This window comes from Protopterus annectens, chromosome 9.part0 (genome assembly GCF_019279795.1).
Source record: "Protopterus annectens isolate FY-2018-M chromosome 9.part0, PAN1.0, whole genome shotgun sequence".
NCBI lineage: Eukaryota > Metazoa > Chordata > Ceratodontiformes > Protopteridae > Protopterus > Protopterus annectens.
This window is the reverse complement of record NC_056743.1, coordinates 939,515,981-939,534,666: the sequence shown is the minus strand read 5'-3', so window position 1 is coordinate 939,534,666 and position 18,686 is coordinate 939,515,981.

Here is an 18,686-nt window from a genome sequence, read left to right as displayed (position 1 = left end):
CTTTTGGCTATGAATGCCATAGAACTGGTTCCACTTTCAGAGATGGGAAAAGGTTTTTACTCAAGGCTCTTTCTAGTCCCAAGGAAGCAAAACTCATGGAGACCCATTCTGGATCTGTCGGTCTTGAACACCTTTCTAGAGATTCCAAAATTCAAGATGCTTACTCTACAGCAGCTACTTCCAATGCTGTCCAAAGATGCATGGATGGTAACTTTGGATTTAAAGGAGGCATATTTACACATTCCCATCAGGCAGGATCGCAGAAAATACCTCAGGTTCAAGGCCAGATATCTCTGCGCTGCCCTTTGGATTGTCTACTGCGCCCAGGGTCTTCACCAAATGCCTGGCTCCAGTAGTAGCTTACTGCAGACTCAAGGGAATTCAAATTTACCCTTATCTGGACGATTCAGGCAGACAGCAAGGATGTCTTACTCCAGCATCTAGAATTTGTACAGAACCTCCTCAAGTTCCTGGGATTCTCTGTAAACATAAAAAAGTCAAATTTGACACCATCACAACAGATAACTTTTCTGGGTGCTCTTCTAAACACCACAACCCAGATGGCATTTCTGACATCCGAAAAACAATTACAGCTGGCTTCAACTTTCAAAACCTTGGCAACTTTAACGCAACTATCTGCAAGGAAATTCCTGCAGGCTTTGGGTTACCTGGCCTCCTGCATCCTTCTCATGCCATATGCAAGACTACACATGAGGAAAATACAGTGGTACCTAGAAAGTGTATGGTCTCAGCATTGCCACAGTTTAGACATACTGATCTCCGTCCTTCCTTGCCTTCAAAAGGAATTTCTTTGGTGGTCCAGGGCATGTGCTCTAAACAAAGGGAAACCCTTCCGTCTGCCTCCTGCCACTCAGATTCTAACCACGGACGCCTCGGATTATGCTTGGGGAGCCCATTTTAAGGGCAACTGTCTACAGGGCCTTTGGACAAAGGATCAGAAGCACCTGCATATCAATTTAAAGGAAATGTTAGCCGTTCAGAAAGCTCTATTGGCCTTCAGGAATCTTTTACAACCAGGACAACTACTAATACGGACAGACAACACCACAGTTATGTGGTACATAAACAAGCAAGGGGGATCTCATTCCTACCGCCTTTGCAGACTAGCCATGGATCTATGGAACACAGCTCTAGCTTGCAATCTGGATCTTCAAGCTCAGTTTCTACCAGAGAAACAAAACTTCCTGGCAGACAGTCTGAGCAGAAACCTTTTGGATCCACACGAATGGATGCTGGACACCAAAATATTCAGGATGATAACAGCAGTCTGGGGATGTCCTCACATAGACCTCTTTGCATCCCATCTCAATCATCAACTACAGAATTTTTGCACCAGGACTTTCCACAGAGAACCTTAGAAAGTGGATGCCCTGTCATTCAGTTGGAGGAACCTCTCGGGATATGCCTTTCCGCCTCTTCCTCTTCTTCCACGGGTCTTATTGAAGATAAAACAGGACATGCCCAAGATGATAATCTTGCTGGCTCCAAATTGGCCTTGGCAGTTTTGGTATCCAACTCTAAAAAACCTATGCCTGGAGCCCCCTTGGGTTTTACCTCAGTCTCCGAACCTTCTGTCCCAACATCAGGGTCAGGTTCTGCACTCTCATGTCAGAACTCTCAGCCTGGCGGCCTGCTTAATCCAGGGCCCTTGATTTCTTCTTTCCTACCCAAGCAGGTTATGAATGTCATTTTAGAAGTTAGACGTCCTAGCACTAGAAAATCTTATGCAGGAAAATGGAAAAGATTTTGTTCCTGGATGCAGGCTCAGGATTCTGATCCTCTTCTTCCTAACATTACTTTAATTTTACTTTACTTGACAGATCTCTTACATAAGGGTCTCTCTTTCTCTTCCATTAAGATACATGCCTCTGCTATTTCTACTCATTATAATACAGACCCTCCCATCTTTTCCCACCAGCTCATGAGACAGTTTCTCAGAGGAGCTAAGAACTTAAGACCTCCTAGATCTCCTCCCATTCCTGCTTGGGATCTCAACTATGTTTTGGAAAAACTAACCTTGCCTCCTTTTGAGCCTGCTGCCTCTTCTGACATCAAGTTTTTATCTTGGAAGACAGCTATCTTGTTAGCCCTAACCTCTGCCAAGAGAGTTTCAGAGTTTTAAGCTCTTATGGCTGTGGAACCTTATATTATTTTTCATCAAGACAGGGTATCTTTGAGGACTAATCCTGCCTTCATGCCTAAGGTGGTTTCCAAAGTGGCTTTAAATCAAACTATCCACTTGCCAACCTTTTTCCCCACTCCTCAAAATAAAGGGGAAAGGATCTTACATTCCTTGGATGTACACAGACAAGTACGTGTTTACCTGGACAGAACCAAGGACATCAGAAAATCAGAACAATTGTTTGTTTCTTATGCTTCAAGTTCCCAAGGTAAAGCCATTTCAAAACAGACCATTTCTAAGTGGATTGCTCATGGAATCAGATTTTGTTATTCACACCATGGAAAGCAAATCCCAGGGAGTATACGGACTCATTCCACCAGAGCTGCTGCCTCTTCTGCGGCCTTCCTCAGGGGAGTTCCTACCAAAGACATTTTGGAAGCTGCAACTTGGAGTTCAGTGCATACTTTTTCTAAGCACTACAATTTACCTCTCTACTCTAAGTCTAGGGCAGGCTTTGCCTCTGCAGTCTTGCAGGGCCTTTTAGCCACCCCTTCTTCTTTATGACCACCTCCCTTTCTTTCAGCTTTGGGATTCTACCCTACAGTCATGACTGCAAAAGTGAAACACGATGAACGTAGCACAGTTGTGTACACCTACCATAAATGTAGATGTTCGAGTATCTTCACTGTTGCAGTCTGGGTTTCCCTCCCTCCTGTCCCCTCTTATTTTTACTTTTGTGTAGTTCCTTTTTTCACCATTCTTCTGAGGTGCATTTGCAAAGGTTATGGGACCTTTTTCATTTTGGGACTCCTGACATCTGGGGCAAGAAAAACTGGAGAAGATGGCATCGGCTGTCAGCTTTGTACTCCTGGCGCTCTGACATCAGGGAGCATGGTTGAACAGCCAACGCCGGACCCAGACTTTGGGATTCTGGCCGACCGAGGGCTGCCTGCTGGCAGGGGAGAACCCTACAGTCATGACTGCAACAGTGAAGACACTCGAACATCTACATTTATGGTAGGTGTACACAACTGTACTTTGTTGCCCTCTACAAAACTTCTTCCTTTAGATAAAAAGACAGCAGGGTTATGGAAAGGCTAGGTAAGAAGGTTTATACCCCTGCTACCTTGGCCTTTAGAGCTGTCAATTGTCAGGCCCATATTTCCAGATACATTTTGGCTCTTCTTTTTCAGGCCTGAAATGTCATTTCTGACCTTCCTGACTCTGAAGGGAAGACTTCTGCCCTCTCCTCATTGGGAACCTCTTCTCAGGTGGCTTGCCATTCTATTAAGTGCAGTTATGATGCAGGAAATGCTTCTTCCAGAGCTGCTACTTTTGGGTCTGTGATGAGGAGGTATTCCTGGCTTCAGCTTCAACCTTTGCCTGATGATAGTAAGGCTAAGTTGATGGATGCTCCTCTGGATAACAAACACTTATTTGTTGTGGTTGCTTCAGATTTGTTAAAGTCCCTCCAAAATAAGGGCAAGGCTTTGCAGGAACTTAAACATATTTTTGTTTCTCCTGTGCCTAAGTTTCAAAGAAATTATTCTAATAAGCCGGCCTTTGTACGTAGGTAGTCTCACCCTCCTCTCAATGTAAGAAGGGGGTGAAAGAGCTTCTCCTGCTAAAGCTACACATACTTCTGTAACCCAGAAATCCCCTCCTTTTCCTGGCAAACCAGGTGCTGTCTAAATATCCTGTTCTTCTCAGCCACATTCTTCTTTCACTTCATCTTTCTGTTTCCCTTCCAGTTTGGTTAAAAATTACTCAAGATTCCTGGGCCCTTTCTATTATCCACCTAGGTTATTACATGGTCTGGAAATCTCTTCCCCATTACAGGGACATTCCTTAGTCCTGTCAAGGACAGTAAACTTTCTTTTTATGGGTGCTTCAGGATCTGTTGACTCAGGGAACTATTCAGAAGGTTCCAGTTTCCCAAAGGAGGAAGAGATTTTACTCCAGAATGTTTTTGGTTCCAAGGAAAGAGGGCACTTAAAGACCCAGTGTAGACCTCTGACATTTAAGCACCTTTTTGAAGGTCCCTTCCTTTCAGATGTTGTCCCATCAGACTTTGTTTCCTCTGCTGCTTCCACAGGCTTTTCTAGTGTCTCTGGACCATAAGGATGTTCATCGTCACATCCCTATCCATCCCCTTTTCAGGAAGCGTTTATGTTTCTCTGTTGCTTCCTGGCATTTTCAGTTCTCTGCTTTGCCCTTTATCATTTCTACTGCCCCAAGGGTATTCACCAAATGCCTCATTCCTGTGATTGTTTTTTTTGCAGACTAAGGGGGATACAGGTCTTTCCCTACTTAGATAATCCTCTTTTTCAGGCATCTTCTAGAGAGATTCTACTGCAGCACCTTCGCTTTGCCATTTCCCTTCTGCAAAGCCTGGTGTTCACTGTAAATTTCCAAAAGTGTTTTCTGACCCCTTCATAGGATCATGTATTTCCGGGATGCAGGATCAATACTATTCCAGTGCTGTCATCCCTGCCTCCTCCTCAAGCCTTGACTCTCATTGCTTTCTTTCAGTCCCTTTTTCCTTTGGCCTTAATCACAGCAAGGGAGTTTCTCAGAACTCCAGGTTTTATGTCCTCCACCATTCCTATGCTCCCTTTTGCCAAAGTCCACATGACTTTCTGAAGTCAGTTTGGCTTCAGCATTCTCATCCCCAGAACTTTTTAGTTCCTCTTCTTTCATGTCTCAAACTGGAAATTTAGTGGTGGATTCAGCAGTTGACTCTCAATCCAGGACTCCCTTTTCACCCCCCACTTCCCTCTCAGGAGCTGTTCACAGATGCTTCACACATGGGATGGGCAGCATTCTTTTCTCTTTCTAAAGGTGCAGGGTCCTTGCTCATCTCAAAAAAGGAAAGACCACATCAATGTAAAGGAGATGAGAGCTGTAATGCTGGCTCTTCAAGCTTTTCACCCTCTATTCTAAACAGGGCCTCTCAAGGTGTTTACAGACAATACCACAGTGATGTGGTATGTCAACAGTGTTTATATCACGTTATCAAAAGATGAAAATAGCGAATGCTATTTCATCTAACCTAAAATATCTGAACCACATAATGTCGAACATTCAGAACAGCAAATTTTTTCCTTGGGAAAAAATTTGCTATTCCGAAACACATGCACACAACACAAGCACACCTAAAAAAACATCAATACACACACATACACTTATAATACTACCACTAACCCTACACTAAACTATACATACACTACTATCTATCCACGTACCTTAACCCAAACCCTAACCCTAAGGTCCGTCACTATCGCACATTCACCTAACCCGCGCCCTAACCCTAACTCACTTAACCTGCCCCTAAACCTAATTCACCTAACCTGCGCCCTAACCCTAACTCACCTAACCTGAGCCCTAACCCTAACTCACCTAACCCGCGCCCTAATCCTAACAACCACACAATCGCACACTTACCTGAACCCGACCTGTAAATCTCCACCACAGTGCTGAAAATAGCAAAGCCACAGAAACGGCCAGCCAAATTCTTTCCCTAGGAAAGAATTTGATGTTCTACATATTCGCTATTTTTACCATTCGATCAAAACGAGTCGATATTAGAACATTCGAAGTTTTAAAACTTTGATATTCTTTTTTTTTTCAATAATAATTCTTTATTATTTTTCAACTTGTTCATACAAACATTTGACCGAGAAATACACAGGTAATTTCCAAACAAAGCTTCTAACAACATTCTTGTAACATATGTACATTATTTACATGAATGCTTCCATATTTTAACATAGAAGTACATATGAAGATTCTTATCACTAGGAATAATATCTTGTAATAATATGATTCCTGATAGGGTTAGACTTTATACTATATATATCCAGGGTGTTTCCTGGGCTGGGTACATTAAGCCAGTATAATATTGAAAATTTGTTCCCAAATCTTCAGATTATTTATATGTTTGCTATGATTATTAATTAGTAGTTTGTGGGCTAATATATGTTTTATCGCTAAAATCTTGAAGTTTTCCCATGAAGTTTGAGATGGGTTCAGCCAATTAGTAGCTATGTAGAGTTTCATTATCAAAAAGATATTCATAAGTATGGTCATTTGGGATCTAGATAGATTATTTGGAGGGATATGCAATATCATAAATTTCCAAGAAAGCGTTGAATTTTGATATACCATCTTTTGCAGTTGTAATTTTAAGGAATTCCAAAGTTTGTATATACATTTACAGCTCCAGAACATGTGTAGGAGGTCAGCAGTTTCATCTTTACAATATGGGCACTTAGGAGAATTTTTAGAGTTAAATTTATGCAAGCTAAGACGTGTATAGTAAGCATTATTGAGTATCATGAGTTGGGTAAATATTAACTTTTGGAGGGAGATTGATTTTACTGTTAAATTAATTGCTTTTACTATTTTACTTTCTTCAATCAATGGTATTTTTTCTTTCCAATAGTTTGACAAGAGGACGTGATCTTGATATTTCAAGTCTTTTATCAGTTTATATGTGGATGTTATAAATTTGGTACCTTGTAATAGGGCTTGCCATAGTGCGGTACATTTCGTTAAGTCCTCTTTATTAATACTTAAATCTTTAAAGTAGCTTATGGATAGATCTTTAATCCGTCTCAATATGACTAAGTATGCTTCGGGAAGATTCATTTGCTGTCTTAAATCATGAGCCGAATAAGTCAGATATGGGTATATATCATGTAGAGTTAAGTTAATTATAAGTGGGAAGTTTTTTAGATCTATTAGTTGACTATTAATTTTCAGGTTAGGGTTCCTATGAAAAGGTTGTAAGGTCATCATGTGCTGGAGGAGATTTAATGATCTAAAGAGATTTTGCAATAATGTTATATATATTTTAATGTGTTCCATTAGTGCATATGATTTAATAGTATCTTTTCTTAGGAAAGGTAATGATTTAGGATTTATATTCAGATTCTCAGCATGTTTGTAATTCAATCTTATCCAGTTTGGGGACCAATTATTACTACATGCATCATAATTAGCAATTCTTAAAATTCTATTAGCATTTATTATTAAGTAATATTTTTCAAAGTTGGGTAAGTCTAGACCACCTCTATGTTTCGGGGTCATCAATTTGTCGTATGATATTTTAGTTTTCCTTGGTTCCCATATAAATTTAACAGATTCAGTGTGAATTTGTTTAAAGAACTTCTTGGGGATTAGAACTTGAGTAGATCTGAAGATATATAATAGTCTGGGCAATACATTCATTTTAATAACTGAGACCTTTGCTAGTGGTGGTAATTTCAAGTTATTCCATCTCCTTACATCAGATAAAATGTGATCCCAAGTTAGTTTAACATTATTAAAATAGAAGTCCTTGTTATCTGTGGAAAATGTAATACCTAAATATTTAATCTTTTCTTCAGATTTTACTTGCTCTACCAGTGGTAAAAGCGAAAAGGGGTTCAGAGTTTTTAAATTAAGTAAGTTGTTTTTTTTTAAGGTTTATTTTATAGTTAGATATTACTGCAAAGTCTTCAACAGCAGCTAGTATTTTTTTGGTATCTGAAACTGGTATTGTACAGTATATATTGAGGTCATCTGCAAATGCTGCCATAGAAATCTTGATACCATAAATTATTGGGGCATTATGGTATACATTTTGTTTAATATGTAAAAATAGAGGTTCTAGATATAAATTAAATAATAAGCGGGATAGAGGACAGGCTTGACGGGTTCCATTTCTGATTTGTATTCTTTTAGAAAATATTTTATTTATATATAAAGTTGTATAGGGGTTATTATATAATATTTGTAATGTTAGGATGAATTCTCGAGGTATATTAAAGTAGGGTAAAATATCAAATAGAAATTTTATGTTAACTCTATCAAAGGCCTTTTGTGCATCAATAATAAGTGCATACATATTTAAATTCCTTTGATTAGCATAAGAAATGAATGTATGAAGTGTTAAAGTATTGTCACTGGTTTGCCTAGAAGTTAAAAAAAACGGCTTGTTCATTGGAAATTATTAAGTTTGTTATTTTCTTCAGTCTATTAGCTAAAATAGAAGTCAGAATTTTAGTATCAATATTTAAAAGTGATATAGGCCTATAATTATCTGGATTTTGAGGATCCGAGTTTTCCTTGGGTATAAGAATTGTTTTAGATGCATTAAAATGTGGGTCATTAATTTTATTATTAATTATATAATTTAATGTATATGACAGTATTTTAACAATCGTACTGCAAAAGGTTTTATAAAACTCTGCTGTAAGACCATCTGGGCCAGGTGCTTTGTGGGATTTCAAATTTTTAATTGTTGTTGTTATTTCTTCAGTGGAAATTGGTTTAATTAAATCTTTCTGTAAGTTATCGTCTATTTTCGGGAAATTAATTTTTTGTATAAAATCATTATTATTCTCATTTGTAAATGACTCATCTTGATCACCATAAATTTGGGAGTATATCAGTTCAAAGTTATTAATAATATCTTCAAATTTCGTATATATTTTGTTCTTGTAGTGTATTTCCGGAATTTGAGAGGGTGCTTTAGATTGGTTAATAATTCTTGCTAACTCCCTTGATGGAGTTTGAATATGGTTAGCATATCTTGCAAGTATTTTAGTTTCATGAAATGCCAATCTATTATTTTGGATCAAGAAAAGGTCCTTCTGACATTTGAATAGTTCTGTTTCTGTTTGTATGTTGTGATTTTACATTAGTTCCTGATCTAGTGTTTTAATTTTAGCCTCTAACATTTGTTCTTCCCTGAGTTGAATTTTTTTATAATAAGAGGCTTTTTGAAGGAAGATCCCCCTTACCTGAGCTTTAAAAACGTTGATATTCTGATATAGACCCTGTCAACAAGCAAGGGGAAACAAGATCTTACTAGTTGGTTCTTCTAGTGTGGGAACTAGCTATCCAGTACTGCGTGACTGTTCAGGCTGTTTATATTCCCTCAGGTCAAAACACTGTGGCAGACTCTCTGAGCAGGTCCATAACACAATGGTTCACAGGGATGTGTTTCTGTACATTGTCCATCAGTGGGTACTCCTCAAGTAGATCTATTTGCATCCCCTCTGAACAGACAGCTTCCTCTATTTCATGACAGAGTCCCAGGTCCTCTGGTCTGGAAGGTGGACTCCCTCTAATTTTCTTGGAAGGGGATGTTTCTTTATGCCTTTCCTCCCCTTTCCCTTATTCCAAATGTCCTGTTCAAAATACAACAGAATGCTCCCAAAAACTTGCAGGTGACTCCTTTTTGGCCCAGACAGCACTGGTTCCCTCTTCTTCTGCATTTAACTAAGGGCAGTCATCACAGGTTACCTCACAGGGTGGACTTACTCACACAAGACAAGGGATTTTTCATCCCTCCTCACCTGTCCACACTTCAACTGACACTGTGAGTGATAGAATTTTGATTTCATACAGACACCTTTTTTTTTTTTGAGGAAGTGCTTAGGGTCCTGCAAGAGGCCAGGAAGCCCATAACTAGGAAATCCTACTTACCCAAATGGAAGAGGTTTTCTGTTTGGTGTCTTTCTCATAACCTGGATCCACCTTCTGTGGATGTTCCTTTGGTTCTATCTGTGTGAACTGCTCATTGCTGGATTGGCGTATTCTTCTGTTAAGGCCCAGCTATCAGCTATCCCTGCTTGTCTGCCTTTATTCACTTCCTTTTTCTTCTAGATTTGAGGTTAAACAGTGTCTTAAAGGTAGCCTTCATATTAGGCCTCCAGGGAAGCCTGTCCCTCCTCCCTGGGATCTTAATTTTGTTTTAGAAAAGTTGACCCAGGCTTCTTTTGAGCCTGCAGCTTCAGCTTCCTTACAGCATTGTTCTTGGAAGACTGCACTTTTGTTAGTCCTTACTTCTGCAAGACAGGTGTCTGAGCTTCAAGCCCTTATGGCTAGTCATCCTTTTTTAGTTTTCCATAAGGACAGGGTATCCCTTCATACTAATCCTTCTTCTATGCCCAAGGTGGTGAGTGAGTTGTCACTTGATCAATCTATTAATTTGCCCACTTTTTTCCATTCTCTGCAATCTGCTAGTGGGAAGGTGCTACATGTCTTGGGTTTACATAGACAACTCAGATTTTATTTGGATAAGACTAAGACTTATAGGTTCATAGTTAGGTACTAGGCTATCAGCCCTAGGGCCTATATAAGCCTAGCCAAAAAGGTACCCTGGCTTTCGCCACCCAAGAAAATTATTTTCCTGTGCCCCTGTCAAGCAGTGCCCCAGAGGTGATCCGGGGTGAATTTCCTATTTCCCATCCAGTCATCAAGATTTTTCTTGAAGAGTGCTAATGAGGAGCGTTGTTTGATATAGATAGGTAGTTTGTTCCAGAGTATGGGAAGTCTCTGGGACAGGAATCTATCCCTCCAGCATGTTCTGTTTATTGTGGTGACAAGGTTTAGGTCCCTAAAGCATGTAGCTCTGAGGGATTGGGATTTCTTTAAGTGGAGCATGTCCAACAGCTCTGGGTTTGGCATAGCTTTGTATGTTAGGCAGAGATTGCCTCTGAGCAGGCAATATGCGACGGAGCAAAGCTGGAGTTTTTTGAGACGGTCTGCATAGGGCATCTGTTTGAGGCCAGTAATCCTCTTTGTGAGGTATTTCTGCAGCCTTTCCAGTTGTTGTAGATGTCTTGTGAGGTACATACCAAAAGGAGCGTTGTACTCTATAATGGGTCTAATGAGTGATGAGTAGAGGGGAACAATGACCTCTTTTTTCCTGGATGTGAAACCTTTTTGTAAATCTGATAAGCTCTTTGTTTCCTTTCATCCTAGATACTTAGGTTTGGCTGTTTCCAAGCAAACTGTTTCTTCTAGGATTTCTAAAGCTATTTCCTTTTGTTATGCCTTCCATGGCAAGAGCCTTTTTTCTTCTGTTAAAGCTCATTCTTCAAGGGCTATGGCTTCTTCTGATGCTATTTTCAAGGGTTAGGATACTAACTCTATTCTTGAGGTAACTACTTGGTCTTCTGTGCATACATTTACCAAGCATTATATGTTGGATGTGATTTCCAGAGCTAGACATGGCTTTGCTAGGGCCATTCTCCATGGGTTCCTGAAGAGCTCTGCTAGTCTGTCCTCCTCCCTGTGTTCTTCCAGAGCTTTTGCACTCTCCCTATTGTAAAGAATACTGCAACATGAAATTGGAAGGACATAGTAGAGTTGTGCAAGATCTTACCATAATGGTAGATGTCCTTATCTTCACCGTTGCAGTATTCACTCTCTACCTCCTTCCCCCTGTTTTTTTTTTCTTCTGGAGGTACTGGTTACCTCTTTTTTCAGTGGAATAGTGTTCCTGCTGGGGTTCTCAGTTCAGAGGACGGTATGTCAGGACATCACCTTTACACCCTATGCTATACGCAGGGAGCACACTTGTGACGTACGGCATACCTTAAAGCAACTTAAAGGCTTTGGTATACTGGCCAGATGTCAGGTCACCCCTTAGCAGGGGATCCCTGTTGTAAAGAGTACTGCAACAGTGACGAGAAGGACATCTGCCATTATGGTAAGATCTTCTACAACTGTATGTTCTTAGAACCACTGCAGGTGTTCTAGTTGTTTGGCTGACTATATTTTATATTTTTTTCTTAATGCTTACTTTTTCAAAACGCTTATGAAGACCTAAATAACATTAACAAAACATATGTAATGAGCTGGCAGCAGTTTAGTAGAAAAAGAAAGCAGATCAGTAAAATATAGTTGAAAATGGGTTAAACATGAAAAAGTTTATAATGAGTCATTCCTACTGATGGTTGTGTCCATCTAAATGCTTATAAATGCGAATGGTTCAGCAAGAATTTTGCTGAGCCCAAAGTTTTCCAAAACAGCGACTGTTAAAAACATGCTTTTTAAAGGGAGGGGCCTGCCCTCCCCATCTTAATTAAAGAGTCCCCCAAGTTTGCACCACCGCAAAGTATGAGCAGCCTCTACTGGAACCAGCAAGTTATCTGCCAGCCAGGATGGGTACAGGTCTACATCTTATTTGCATTTCAACCCTTCCATTTTTTTCCATTCCTATTTTCTTACCTCCTTTGCTTCCTATCCTGCTCCTCTAAAACTTCACTGTTTTCCTTGCCATCCACCTTAATTTCACACTACTCTTTCTCTGCTAGTTCCATCTGTCTCTCTTTCTCTCTCTCTGTCTTATCTAGCGCTAGAATTTAATTTCCTACCTACTCATACTGAAAACTCCACCTTTAGCATGTCCTCTTAACCTTCTCACCTCTAATATTATCAGCCCTATACTCTTTTGTAAGTCAACAATTAAGATAAATATTACTGTACTTTAATGTGCTGTATGGCAAATTATTTCACTTAATTTGTTCAATTAGAAGTATTTTTATCTAGCAATAATTCCCAACAGAGTGAGTGTTATTGTGTAATTAATGTGCACCCACATAGAATTGGGCCTCTACACCCCTGGAAGGGCCTTATTTACACAATAACACACACCCTGGAGACATAACTGTCAACCTCTTAGAGCAAGAAATCTGAGCAAAGCCATAAGTAATGGGGGGCAAAGGCCCACAAATAGGAACACTTTTTAAATATTGCTGTTATAAACTTGGAAAGTTAATAGAATAACAGGTTTTGCATTAGCATGAATTTTCTGAAGGGTATGAAGTCTGAAAATCAAATGTCTGTCATTATTTTTTGACTTAAACCCTGAGTGATTTGCCAGTGATCTCCTAGAAAACCACACTCATATGAGAAATAAATCAAAAATATGAGGCAACAATCTGTACATTCTTCAAAAATCAGTACAGTTGAGAGGTATGCCTGGAGGGCATTATTGCAGAGAATAGGCTGTCTGTTAAATAGTTTTGTATTTGTTTTTCTTTAATTACTATACATATATATCTATATATATAGATATAGGTATAGACACACACATACACACACACACACACACATATATATATATATATATATATATATATATATATGTATATATATTTCATACTTTTGATGTAAAATAGTTCCTCTGCCTACTGTTTCAAACTTGCTGTAGTATATGGAACTTTTGTTGTATGAAGTATTTTACATCCAGAATATAAGTTTGGTAAGTATTTAATGTCCACATACACTGTCTCTCAGAGACACACACTCACACACACACACACACACACACACACACACACACACACACACACACACACACACGCACACATACATTCAGAAACAGTGTACACTTAAAAACACACATGATTAAACTCAGTTAATAATGGCAGCCATTAAACGTTTCATACCTACTTACCTTTATACCTGTGAACTGCCCAGTTTTTCACAGAGTATCTAGATTCTTACTTCATTTGTTGGTTTTCTCCTCATAAAACTTTTGTTTTGCTGGCAAATTATTGGGAGATTAAGTCACTAAATGACATATATTTGAGTTTCAGACTTCATATACTTCAGAAAATGCATGGTAAAATAAATCATGTTATTCTAGCAGCTTTCTAATTTTATAAGAGCAATATTAAAAATCTTTCCTTATTTTTGTGCCTTTGTCCCCCCATTATTTTAGTCTTTGTCCAGATATCTTGAGCTAAGAGGTTGAGTGGTATGCTCTTAATTTTAAAAGAAAGCAAGCCGTTTGTTCAGCCACTGCTCAATCAATCTTTCTCTCTCTCTCTCTCTCTCTCACACTTCTGCTTTCATGCACGCAAGCTTGCATCCACTCACAAACACATTTTTCTGCTGATTTTTAACTCTCTATTTGTCTTAATTTTACACTTTCTAAACAGCAAAAGCACTAATTAGCAAGTGTAAAATAATGGCAGCTATTAACTTTCTTACTGCCTGAGCTCCACTGCAGCTTAATATGCTGCAATGAAGCAGCGGACTAATTTTACTGCATACATTACCTGTATATTAACACCCTGCTGGAGAACATTCATTCTCCAGTCAGAATGGCAACATACAGGTCACCCATTCCCTAATACTTATTATTTTAAACAAATGACTGCAAGTTAAAATTTGTCACATGCTTGGTATAAAAATTTGTATTTTTGTACTTGTATTGTCATCTTAAAATTATAAGAGCTTTTTTCTCGGGCTTCCATTGAAAAGGGTAAATTAGCCCAGTCAGACTTTATTTATTTATTTATTGACATTTGCTGTAAACATGTTCCATATCCTTGCAAGTCATACCAGTGGAATGAATAGGCCCGTAATTCCAAGGGTCAGTAGAGGGACCACCTTTATGCATGGGCATCATAACAGCTGTTCTCCTTGGTTTACTATCAAAAGCTGGAAGTGTGTTTGATCGAACGTCAATTCAAGGAAAGTACACTTTCAAAAGTGCACGATCCCGAACTGAAATAATATGAACTCATAATAACGAATGTACAGTGTGATTTGTTATTATGAGTTTGGCAATGTGAATGGAGATCGCAGTACAGAGAGGAGCAGGCAATTTACCCCTTTCTTCACTGTAGTGCAATCTCGGAGTTGGTATATATATATAACTTGCAGGGCATGTGGGAGGCACGGGAGTTGCCTCCCTGCAGAACCCTTGAAAGGACGGATGGCAGGGGGCTATTTTGAATGCATCAAATTGCGAAATTGTGATATTAATGGTTTCAAAGTTCTGCTTCAAAAACTATTTGGTATTCCGTATTCTTATTCAATGTCATGAATAAATGAGCAAAGCACTGTCTTTATTTCAATAGGAAACCATTCTCCACACCTCAGGAATAAAAATAGTAGAGAAATTCCAGTGGAAGAGTTGTTAAGAAGGGGTTTTGTTAGGTAAGACATAGTGCTTCTCTCTAAACACACAGGGATATTGTTAGGACCAATGGAACTTTTTGGAAGGTGGCCTAATGACTTGCTTGAGTGTGATTTTGGGAGGGATGGTGTGAGGGAGAATGGTGAGGCAAAGGTGAGGGTGGTGGGTTGAAGTTGGAGTAAACTTTGTTCGCAAGGGTATTAGTGATAGCAGTGTGGTCAGAAAGGAAGTGCCCTTGGAAAATGTTCAGTCAAATCTGTCTTTATAGTAAGTCATAACTTTTGATTATTTTTGATTCCTTGCATTCCTGAGCCCCTGTATCACTAGTTAATGCCACATGCTGAAATATTTCGGCAGAATCTTCAGTCCAAATATCCTTTTTTATATTTCATCAGACCTGTGTAGATAAAGAAACATGTAATGCTCTTGCTATTTGTGTGAAGTTCAAGTTGATGATATCCTTAGAATACCTTTACCCTGCTGATCTCACGGTGTCACTGACTACTGATGTCAGATAACCTTTTCCAAATGTAGCTGTATTTTCAGATCTGATATTCACACAGATCCTACTTTTGCCTTATATTTTAGCCCTAGGTAGTGTTACTCTGAGTGAAATGCATGGTACAGAGGCCTGATACCTTTTGGTAATGTTCATTTTTCAGGTGTTTTGCAAATGTTGAATCTCTAGGATAAAAGTGCCCAACTGCTCAAGATTTCCTCTTCTTACTTAAATCATTTCTTCATAAGTGTTTTTTTATATCTTAGCGGTGTGTTCATTGCAGTCCTCCCATGAGTAATGTATGCTTTATTGTTGTCATATCCACTTACATAGCCACATGAATATAGAAACATATCACATTACTTTAGCTCCCTAATTTTTGATTCTCTCTACTGCTTAGTGATGCTGTTACATGTATAGTGATAATTTCCTGCTTCAGTGTTTTTCTGTAATGTGCACCAATCTCGCTTCATAGAAATTACTACAATTTATAACTTTGTATGATATTATTATTTTTGTACGTCTTTCTTTAGAGCTTGTTTAAACTTTGTACTATTTTACATCCACTATTTCATGGAGCTTTTCTTTCCCATTCTTAGCTGAAAACGGGCAATGTATCAGTCAGACTTTCCCAGTAAACAAAAGCAAATATAATGCAGTGAAGTTCATTTGATACCAACAAAACACTTTACTGCATATAATAAATTCAGGTTATGTTACATTTTGAAACTTAGATTATGAGATTCTTACAAATAAATGTCAGCTGTTATTTAACAATATTGTTAATCTCTTTTTTTATTTACTGCAAAATCTCTAGTTAAAAAATCTGCAAAGGTGCACTATTTCGTGTTTTCTTCAGTCTGTCATTCTCTGCCACCTGTCAGTCTTCCTTTGACTCTCCTTGCATGTTTTCATCTCTTTTTCAGTTTTCCTAAGAGCTAACAAATAATTACCATGTTTTTCATTTTTATTTATGTGAAAACCTTAAGCATGCAAATTTCCACCTAAATGTGCTTATATTTTTCAGCTATGTGTGCCAACAATGTCAAAGAAATGCTGCCAAGAAAAAGAACTGAGAAAAATGTGGGCTGCTGTCAGATGCAACTGGGAGACTTGAGACGGATGAGGGATGAAGGGTAGCAAGATGGGAAGAGGTACATGCGGTTGCTTAAAATGAGCAACAAAAAAAGCAGATGAAAAGTAATTAATGCATCTTCCTTTCCTTTATAATGACTGGGTTGCAGCTGCTTGACGAAAAAGACAGTCTTGGATTCCTTAGATTTTGTCAACACCTTGTTGCAGTACACATATGGTGTCACAGCAAGTTGCCTTGGAGTTGAATGTGATGCCACCAGTCACAGGTAACAGCCAAATGTAAAAAAAGAAGCATGAAAGCTGCTTCAGTTTAAGGAAAAGTCCCCTTATTTAAGTTGTTTAAACTGCATATGTAACAATAGAACCATGCAGAAGAATGTAGCCTGTAAGGTGACTTATTTCAAAAAACATTTACTCAGTTTGGCCTGTCGCAAGAGTACAGTTATTACACCATGGCAATTTGTGACACAGTGCAGAATGAGTTGCATAATGCATATGTCATGCTACAACAAATCTCTACTGTCAGCATATCCCTGAATGCAGAAAGGACTAATACATTCCTAATGGGACTGAACAATGGCTTCTGCATGGCACATATGAGAACTAATGTGCAAATGATTACATATAGCACTGCATTCTCCCCAAAGGTTAATTTGCAAACCAGTAAGTGATAATTATGAGTTGTGTGTAATGTCTCTGATTAATCCCATGCACAGTGGCATTGTGTAGAGTGACCACATTGCCCTTAATTTTGTTTAGTGCCTGTTATAAAATATACATCCAGACCTGTAGCTTAAAGTAGTGTTTTTTTTGTCAGTTTGTACTCTGTAAGATACTTCCATTAGTCTAGCAGCCCTGTACTTGTTTGTCATCCTTACTTTGCCCACTTCAGAAGAGGAGCTTTGGTGTGGCATGGCACCTTATCTACTGTGGGCTGTGTGTTATACTTCTTCAGGCTGTCCAATTAACAGCTTTAACCCCATATCTCATCTGCTTTTGGTATGTTACAAGAGGTTCATCAGCACTGAGCAGCAGTGAGACAGACCTTCCTGCCATACAGTACTTTATTCATTCACTAACCAGATGGACAAAACCTACTATCATATAGTATTTATTTATTTATTAATTCCTTCATTCATTCATTCATTCACTGCCTACCTCAACCTGGCCAAGGCATTTGACACAATTCCCCACTCAGGTATTATAAATAAACTCACAAAACTGGGCATAAATCCTTATGTCACCAGATGGACAGCCAACTGGTTCACATACAGGACCCATGTGGTTAAAATGGGTGAATCCAGATCCAGCAAGAGGCCATTTAATAGTACTGTGCCACAGGGCTCAGTGTTGGGACCACTCCTATTTGGACTATACTTCTTTGAAGTCAAGGCCAATGTGGAAGGCCTCTGGATGCTAAAGTTTGTTGACTACTGCAAGCTGGAGGCAATCATCAAATCCCCCAATGATGTAGAGATCCTTCAGGAGGGTCTAGATCAGACAAATGATTGTGGCCAGAACCATGGCCTAAAACTAAATGCAAAAAAATGCATTATTGTACCCTTTGGGAAGTCAAATACCCCTGCAAATTACAACATCAATAGCACACCCCTAAAATAGACACAGAGGTGAGAGATCTAGGTACACAGATAGATAATAGCCTGAACTGTGACCGCCGCGTGTCCACAGTGGTGAGGAAGTCCTTCTTTGTGGCACAACTTATAAGAAAGGTATGACATCCCGATCCAAGGAAATTGTAGTCCTGCTATACTCAGCCCTCATTAGATCAATAGTCGAGTACAGTGCATCATTTGGCATGTATTTGACTAGGCACTTTCAACAGCTGGAGCGTCCTCAGAGGTTCCATACAAAGAAAATGAAAATACAGGGTGTAGGTAAACAACGCATCCTATGTGAATAGACTAAAAGCTATATCCCTTTACACTTTCTCTCTCTCTCTCTCTCTCTCTTTCCTATTATTCATTCATTCTTTCACTAACTAGGCAGGCAGAGCCTCTTACCATGCAGTACTTTTTCATTCATTCACTAACCAGGTAGACAGAACCTCCTGTCATAAAGTATTTATTTGTTCATTCATTCATTCATTCATTCATTCATTCATTCATTCATTCGTTCATTCGTTCATTAACCAGGTGTACAAATTCTCTAATCTTACAGTACTTATTCATTCATTCATTCATTCATTCATTCATTCATTCATTCATTCATTCACAAAC